Here is a 9,983-nt window from a genome sequence, read left to right as displayed (position 1 = left end):
AAACGACTTTGGGGTAGCCAGAACTGCTGTCTTAACACTTTAATGCGCCCGGTTCCCGCGAAAAAAACTCTGCGCATTGTGCGCGCGGCGTTTTTTTCTCTTGAGGGTAAACACCAAACAGTGTGTAATCTTTTCACTCTCCTGACACCAATTCTCGAGCTACGTATTTCCTTTTGGTATCAATGTGTTGGCAATAACATTCTCTACAAGATCATATGTATAAAATGTAACCAAAGCATTAGCTATTCCACCATGAAATGAATAAAAACGTAGATCACTCGCCGTCTCGCCGTACGCCCAAACAGTAACAAAATGTTCATACTCTTTTGTTTGTTGTTAGCTCCACATTAGTCCTACAGCATTAAATTTTATATCACTGAACTCGCAATAAAATTCTCTACACAGACATATGTATATAAATGTAGAATCATGATCGCGGCCAACACAAGAGTGTTTGAAGTGGGCGATTACCCTCGTTGTGTCACCAAATCAATAGTCTCTCCTCTAAGTTACAATACAATGCCGTTTTTTTTAAATAGGCACTGTGCCTATTAGAGAAAACGGAAATTTAATGGCAAACATATTCATACAAACCCCAAGTCGATCGAGTAGTATATACCTACTATAACACGGACCGTAAATGTATGACGCGACCCCACAAGCGCTAGAAATAAACCAAGTACATCCAAGTGAAGGGGGCAGAAAAGTGTTTTAAGTTGGTGAGGGTATCTAGTACCCCGTTATGAAGTGTTGTGTTTGTGTATGTGTAACACAATTAGCTTGCTTATTAAGTGGTGACGAGGAAGTAATATTTGATTTTTTGCTTCTGGATCTATGTCCGCATGCTGTAAGCATCCTCCGCACTTTATTAGGTTATAATTGTTTGTGACAATCCAGAGACCCAAATTATTTTGAAGTTTCTCAGGCATGTTGTCAAATTCTCTCTCAGATATATCTGTTTGGGCTCTTTTGATCCAGTACCTTAATGGACTAGGGAACTGATGCTTAATTACTATTTTCTTTAGAATATCAAAGAACACTTGTGTGACACCTAGTAGTCTGTTCAGTTCAGAGTACCGATTAGGATCAATTATTAAAGTCCAAGGGGTTCTCTATTATCAGTGGGAAGAGTGACATTGGTCACAATGATATCTGGCTTTTCTTCAGGTCACTGGTCACTGACTAGCCACTGAGGTCCATTGAATCACATCTCTGCTTTGGTTAACTGCTGTCAGACCTCTGGAGAAAGAATCAACTGGATTCTCCTTCGTGGGTACATATTTTTTTTGTTTTTGAGATATATACAAGAGTTGTTACATTCTTGTACAGCCACTAGTACGTGTAGCGTTTCGAGCAAGTCCTTAATCCTAAGGTCCCTGGAATACGATCCCCTGCCGCGAAGAATCGTTTTTTCATCCAAGTACACATTTTACTGCTGCGTTAAACAGAGGCTACAGTTAAGGAATTGCGCCCAGTAAATCCTCCCCGGCCAGGATACGAACCCATGACATAGCGCTCGCCGAACGCCAGGCGAGTGTCTTACCACTACACCACGGAGACTGCATATCTCAGTTTGTACCCCTGCTGATAACTCTCGTATTTCCTTAACGCGGTTACTCAAGTAAGGATTGTTATTGTTATTATTTCTCACCCACTGTAGTACTGCCTCGTATCTGACCATACCACTGTTTCTTCAAAGTGAATGTTACTTAAGGCATTGCTCAGATAATAAGCCAATGTTACTCCTAACAGTAGGGCTGTTAATTCCAGTTGTGGCAATGATCGTTTCTTTAACGGTGCCACTCTGGCCTTTGATTTTGCAATTGGCATGCCCATTTGATGCCAGGTAAGCTACTGTACCATAAGCCTTTCCTAATGCATCGTAGAACACATATAGTTTAATTTTTTTATTTTCTTTAATTTGTTCTGAGGGAACTTGACAAACTCTAGGATAGTTAGATCCTTCACTTGCCCCTGCCACTTTTCTTGTAAGGCAGGTGATAAAAAATCATCCCAGCCTATCTTATGTTGTCAGCATTCCTATATTATCAACTTCCCATTTATCAAGATGAGGCTTAATAGTCCCAAGGGGTCTAAGGGTTTGCTGACTTATGATAGTAGTTTCCTCATGGTTAGGTTGGTGGTATCTGGTTCCACTGATTTGATGGTCAACTGATCTGTAGTTGTATCCCATTCGATGCCTAGTATCTTTGTCTTTTGGGGTACCTTGTAGTCGGGAAATTTTGTTTTGATCAATTGATTTAAATTAGTATTGTTGGAGACCCACGACTGGAGAAGCATATTTGCTCCCATTAACTCTTGATTGGCCTCGTGATATAATGTTCATCACTTTACTTTCACTGCTAGTTGTTCCTTGGAAATTGTCCACATACAGGTTTTCGCTAATTTCAATTTTATTTGGGATATTAGACTTCTTCAAGTACATGTCAAAGGTAGCTTGAAGCAGAAATGGTGAAGAAGTAGCACCAAACAAAACTGATGCAAACCTGTCAGTGGTTAATTCACTGTTTGGATCATTAGGATCCTTGAATCACAGGAACTTGGTGTAGTTACAGTCTTCTTCGTGGAGACCTACCGTAAGGAATGCCTTAGTGATGTAGGCTGTGTATGCATAAGTCCCAATGCAGAATTTTAACAGCACATCGTACAGCCTCTGTGTCAGGCTCGGGGCCAGTTTGAAGGCAGTCATTCAATTGAACACTATTCTGCCTGTTTTTTGCACTGCAGTTAAATATTATCTTTATTGCGGTTCTAGCTGAATTCTTCAATACGGCATGGTGTGGCAGATAATGCCCTTCTTTGGGGTTATCATTAGTAACAACTTCGATGAATTTGTTATCGAGTTATTGAGGATTATATCGTAGTACAATTTCAAGTTCTCGTGATGTCTACTTAAGCTCGTCACCTCTGACCTTAATTGGTTTTGTGCCATGAAATGGTTTACAGGTAGCTGAGGGTGATACAACTTCCATGGTAACCTGACCCAGTATTGGTTGTCCTTGTAGACAACTGAGTCCAGGTATTGTTTGTAAGTCCAGTCATCATCTGGACTAGGTTGTTCAGGGACTATGCCTAGAGTTGCTAAATCCCATAATTTATGTACAGGGGGATCAAGCTCATTCTCCAACTTGTCTCTGAACTGGAGTGGTGATTGTTCACCTAGTTATGCAACCATCACTTGGTTAATTTGTAGGTGGTCTACAGGTGTGGGTTGCTTCAGCCTCAATACTGGGCCTGTGAGCAAATTGCCCCCTGCAGACGTTAACATGTTCATTCCCTGCTGTTTATTTTTTCCTTTGATAAATGCATGGATCCTACAAGGATCCCAATATTGGAGTAGTGGTCAGACGTGATTTTGTCAGCCAACTTGATTCTCTTTTCTTGTAAGACATTGGCTGTTGTCCCTAGACCACAAACATACAGGTCTGATTGGATTTTGTATACGACAAGGGCCTGTACCATTCGGATATAAACACCTAAACGTACTAAAGGTTGGACACTTTGTAGAATTGGGTTCCTGAGTTAGTCAGGAATCCTGCTATGTCTAGTTTCGTCTCTTGGACAGCCTTGAGTTTCAAGGCATCTACCAATTCTTGGGTGATAAATGTCCTTTGGGATCCTTGGTCAAATAATCCACGAATGGTGACCTTGGACCTTCTGTTTTTAAGAAGTAATTAGGCAACGGGCAAAGCTGAGTCTATCAGAGCAAAGCTATCAGACTTTGTTGTTAGTACACTTACATCCAGTAGTACTTTACAGAACTGTACTGTAGTGCAAGTTCCTTCCTCCACCTGTGGTTTGGGAGACTTTGTACTTGTCTCCCCCAAACAGTACTGCATGGTGTTGACTCTTATTGCACCTGTTGCAGGTGCTCATTTGGGTTGCACAGGTATCAGGGATATGTGACCTTAGATACCTGGTGCATCTGTGCAACTCCTTGAGTCGCTTTACTTTACATTCAGGGTAAGTATTGCAGTTGTACATGGAATCGTCTTCATCGCAGAACAGACGTTCTACAACACCTTTTGGAGTCATCCCTTTGGGTGACACATTAACTATATGTTTGGAGGGACCCACTGCATATGTACCCACACTGCCTTCTTTCCACCTTGGGGTGGAGGTAGATTTTTTCGATTTATTTGGATTACTGTGTGTACTCTGTTGTTTACTGTGGGTGGTTAACGGAGGTTTAGATGTTGATTTACCATCTGTGTTGGCTCTCTGTCATTCTATAACACAGTGTAAACCTTCTATAATCTCCGGTACTGTCAAAGATTTGTTGTGCAACTTATCCAGTATTTACTGGATAATTTGTGTCGTACAACAATTTTATTTATCCACTCACCACCATTTAAATTAACATTAAGGCTGAGTGCTTTGAGTGCTGAGTGCTCAAGCTCCAATCTAAAAGCTTGGAATGAGTCAGTTGTTCCCTCTGTGGATGGTAAGTGCAACAATTTTATTACTAAAAGTGTGGCAGCTCGTTCTGGATCAGCATAATTTTCCTTTTGGAGTTGAACTGTGCTATCAAAGCCGTCATTTGATAATATTAAATTACATACCACCTTCAAAGCTTCTCCCCTTCCCTTTGAAAGGAAGTCCCTTTCATCAGTCCACAAGGAGACATGTATTAATAAATAGACGGAGTAGCAATGGGCTCCCCCTTAGGAGTCTTATTTGCTAATTTTTATATGGGAACCATCGAAGACAGAGTCTTCAGCAGCAGACAAAAACTAACTGTATATTGCCGTTATGTAGATGACATATTCATAATAGTAAAAGACTCAGATGAACTAATTGATCTTAAAAGACATCTAGAGAGAGAGTCAGTACTCCGATTTACACATGAAAATAGTGAAAATAACAGTCTGCCATTCTTGGATGTACTAATAACAAAAACAGGAACCTCTTTAAGAACCAACGTATATACTAAGGTCACCAGCATAGGACTATGCCTGAACGGTAGAAGTGAGTGCCCCCAAAGATACAAAGCCAGTGTTCTCAAAGCTTATATTCGTCGAGCGCTTACCCACTGCTCTCTACTCAGCAACGTGAGTAGAGAGTTTGAAAGAGTAACTCAGGTATTGGTGAACAACGGATATAGCAACGCGGAAATAAACGCTGCTATAAGAAGACACCTGGACCGTTGGTATAATCCTGAACCTAGAACAGAAACCACAATACCTCCAATAAAATTATATTACAAATCAACCATGCACAGTGAACATATAAAAGAGGAAAGAATAATGAAAGAAATAATCCGTAAAGGAGTAAAAAGCATTACTCCTAACCAAAACATAAACCTGATAATATTCAACAAAACCAAGAAGACTTCCGAACTCCTTATCAAAAACAGCCCGAAGCCGATGGAGATCCCTCTACAGCAGTCAAGCGTTGTATACATATACACTTGCCCCCACAAAGGATGTAACCTTCAATCTAAGTACATAGGTATGACGTCGACCAAGCTGACGAGGCGCTTGACATGCCATCTTCAATCCGGTGCCCCCAGGAATCACATGAGACAAGCCCATGATCACCCTAACAAGAGAAATGTTGAACAAGAATACCTGTATAATAGACAAAACCCAAGATGCAAGAAGATTACAAATTCTTGAAGCAATTCACATAAGAATAGAACAACCTACCATGAACACACAAATCACGGAACTATTTACTCTACCCACCATGAGAGTAAGGACAAGACCAGAACATAACGATGCCAACACAGAAGACACTGTTCAACATAACAGGCCAATTACACTGGATTAATCTTTGTATGTAGCTAGCAGCTGCCTCGTATGGGCCAATAGGCCTTCCGCAGTTACCTCTATTCTTATGTTCTTATGTATCCCCCCATGTTTTCACCTTTATTGTCTTATCACCTGACCCAGTGCGGGTATAAAATCAACCAAACCTGAAAATTCCTTGCACTTGAGAATGAACCATGGAGGTTCGAAACGTTGTGCAAATTGTATAAAATAAGTGTAATACATTCTATAGTAATTCACTTCTTTTCTTCACCTTAAAATTACGAAAATGAGTTTTGGAGAACTCCTATTTCAGCTAAGCCCTGATGCTAAGAAAATAGAGGGATAGAAGCCCTAAACCAGAAAATAGTAAATACAAAATATTCGGTCACATTCAATAAGACATGTTTGAAAGAAAATCTGCTGCCTGTATACACCAATATATATATATATATATATATATATATATATATATATATATATATATATATATATATATATATATATATATATATATATATATATATATATATATATATATATATATATATATATATATATATATATATATATATATATATGCGAACAAGCCTGAATGGTCCCCAGGACTATATGCGAATGAAAACTCACACCCCAGAAGTGACTCGAACCCATACTCCCAGAAGCAACGCAACTGGTAACTACAGGGCGCCTTAATCCGCTTGACCATCACGGCCGTCAAAAGGAAGTGATAGCCGAGGCTATTTGAGCCACTTCCCCGACGGCAACTCGGATGGTAATCTTGGGCATAGCATTTCACCAAATCACCTCATTCTTTGGGGCACACGTGAGGAACACAAATGCGAACAAGCCTGAATGGTCCCCAGGACTATATGCGAATGAAAACTCAGTTCTGGGGTGTGAGTTTTCATTCATATATATATATATGACTGAAAACTCACACCCCAGAAGTGACTCGAACCCATACTCCCAGGAGCAACGCAACTGGTAACTACAGGGCGCCTTAATCCGCTTGACCATCACGGCCGGACAAAAGGAAGTGATAGCCGAAGCTATTTGAACCACTTCCCCGCCGGCAACTCGGATGGTAATCTTGGGCATAGCATTTCACCAAATCACCTCATTCTGGGGACCATTCAGGCTTGTTCGCATTTGTGTTCCTCACGTGTGCCCCAAAGAATGAGGTGATTTGGTGAAATGCTATGCCCAAGATTACCATCCGAGTTGCCGGCGGGGAAGTGGTTCAAATAGCTTCGGCTATCACTTCCTTTTGTCCGGCCGTGATGGTCAAGCGGATTAAGGCGCCCTGTAGTTACCAGTTGCGTTGCTCCTGGGAGTATGGGTTCGAGTCACTTCTGGGGTGTGAGTTTTCAGTCGTATATAGTCCTGGGGACCATTCAGGCTTGTTCGCATATATATATATATATATATATATATATATATATATATTTTTTTTTTTTTTTTTATTTTTTTTTTAATCTTTGTAACCCATATGTAACTCCTTTTTTGTAACAAAGTTCAAATAAAGTAAGTATTTATATATATATATATATATATATATATATATATATATATATATATATATATATATATATATATATATATGTCGTACCTAGTAGCCAGAACTCCCTTCTCAGCCTACTATGCAAGGCCCAATTTGCCTAATAAGCCAAGTTTTCATGAATTAATTGTTTTTCGACTACCTAACCTAAATTTTTCCGCTACCTAACCTAACCTAACCTAACTTTTTCCGCTACCTAACCTAACCTAACCTATAAAGATAGGTTAGGTTAGGTTAGGTAGGGTTGGTTAGGTTTGGTCATATATCTACGTTAATTTAAGCTCCAATAAAAAAAAATTGACCTCATACATAATGAAATGGTTAGATTTATCATTTCATAAGAAAAAAATTAGAGAAAATATATTAATTCAGGAAAACTTGGCTTATTAGGCAAATCGGGCCTTGCATAGTAGGCCGAGAAGTGCGTTCTGGCTACTAGGTACGACATATATATATATATATATATATATATATATATATATATATATATATATATATATATATATATATATATATATATATATATATATATATATATATATATATATGTCGTACCTAGTAGCCAGAACGCACTTCTCAGCCAACTATGCAATGCCCGATTTGCCTAATAAGCCAAGTTTTCATGAATTTATTGTTTTTTGACTACCTAACCTACCTAACCTAACCTAACCCATCTTTTTCAGCTACCTAACCTAACCTAACCTATAAAGATCGGTTAGGTTAGGTTAGGTAGGGTTGCTTAGGTTCGCTCATATATCTACGTTAATTTTAACTCCAATGAAAAAAAATTGACCTCATACATAATGCAATGGGTAGCTCTATCATTTCATAAGAAAATAATTTGAGAAAATATAATAATTAGTGAAAACTTGGCTTATTAGGCAAATTGGGCCTTGCATAGTAGGCTGAGAAGTGCATTCTGGCTACTATTTACGACATATATATATATATGTATATATGTCGTACCTAGTAGCCAGAACGCACTTCTCAGCCTACTATGCAAGGCCCGATTTGCCTAATAAGCCAAGTTTTCATGAATTAATTGTTTTTCGACTACCTAACCTACCTAACCTAACCTAATCTTTTTTTTAAATATATATATATATATATATATATATATATATATATATATATATATATATATATATATATATATATATATATATATATAATATATATATATACATATATATATATATTATATATATATATATATTATATATATATATCTATTATATATATATATTATATATATATATATATCTATTATATATATATTGTGACGGTAAAGCGTTGGTGTTCGGCTGTTTCAAAAGCTAGGGGCAGGGCCTCGTCACATAATAAAAAAAAAAAAAAAAGTTGGTCCTTTCGTCTGTGGTAAGGTAATGGGAAGACACACAAAACACAAGTATATAAACAATGAAATTTTAATTACTCTAGAAAAACAAGACATGAATAAAGGTATTCTCATAAAAATATGCAGGACAAGTCAACAAACAAAATAACATGAATAATCACTGGCAAATGAAAAGTTACGCTAAGACAAGTAAGTTACAGTGATAGCAAAATAAAATATGAGTGCTGGAATACTGGCTTCGAGCTGCCACCTCCCTTAGTACACGAAAGCCAAGGCTTAGTCTACCAGCGAGAGATGTCAACTGCATGGAGCACTGAGATATTCTGACGAGACTGGCGCACTGCAGCCTAGACGTCGACTTGTGGCGGTGGCGGAGGGCTGGTGCGACGAGACACCAGCCAATCAGCAACAGGCAGGCAAAGGATGAGCAGTTTGCTGGTTACGGCGGTGGCCAGGTTTGCTGGGTACGATTTGCTCTCTGGGCAAAACGTTTGGCGATACTTGGTGAACGTATCTTGTATATAGTATCTTGTATTTTGACGTAATTATGTAGGGAAGAGCAGGCTCAATCTCTCTTGAAAGAGATTATCGTCACAACTCTCCCCCGAAGCCTGCGGTTCTCGAAGAAATTACGTCTTCATGTGGTGGAGTAATAGTTGGAGTTGCTTCTACTTCATAGACTCTGGAGAGGGCGTCGGCTATAATGTTGTCAGAACCCTTGATATAGCAGATCTCCAGGTTGAAATCTTGCAGATATAAACCCCATCGTAAAAGACGCTGGTTAGTGAATTGGGCTTGATGTAAGAAGCGGAGAGGATTGTGGTCTGAGAAGATGGTGGTAGACCTGGCACCTTGTAGGTATGGAGTAAAGTGCTGGAGATTCAGGACGATGGAGAGTAACTCCTTTTCAATAGTCGACTTACCAGCAATATCTGGATACAGTTGTCTATAAAGATAAACAATACTGGGTAAGACTCCCATGGAAGTTGAATCATCCACAACTTCCAGTTAATTATTTCATGGCAGCCTCACAATTGCAGTCTCAATTAATATGACTACAGAAGCAGCCAGACAAACTGAACATGTATCATCAACTAATCCAACAACAACTCAACAGTAAATTCATCAAGGTTGTTGATAGTGATGACCGGAAAATAGGTCATTATTTACCCCATCACGCTGTGGTGAAAGATTCATTGACAACACCTATCCGTATTGTCTTCAACTGTAGTGCTAAAGTGAAGCCAAGCAGTGTGTCTTTGAATGAATGTCTCCAAACAGGACCTAGCCTAAC

This window comes from Procambarus clarkii, chromosome 24 (assembly GCF_040958095.1).
Source record: "Procambarus clarkii isolate CNS0578487 chromosome 24, FALCON_Pclarkii_2.0, whole genome shotgun sequence".
Classification (NCBI taxonomy): domain Eukaryota; kingdom Metazoa; phylum Arthropoda; class Malacostraca; order Decapoda; family Cambaridae; genus Procambarus; species Procambarus clarkii.
Note: the sequence above shows the minus strand (reverse complement) of the source record.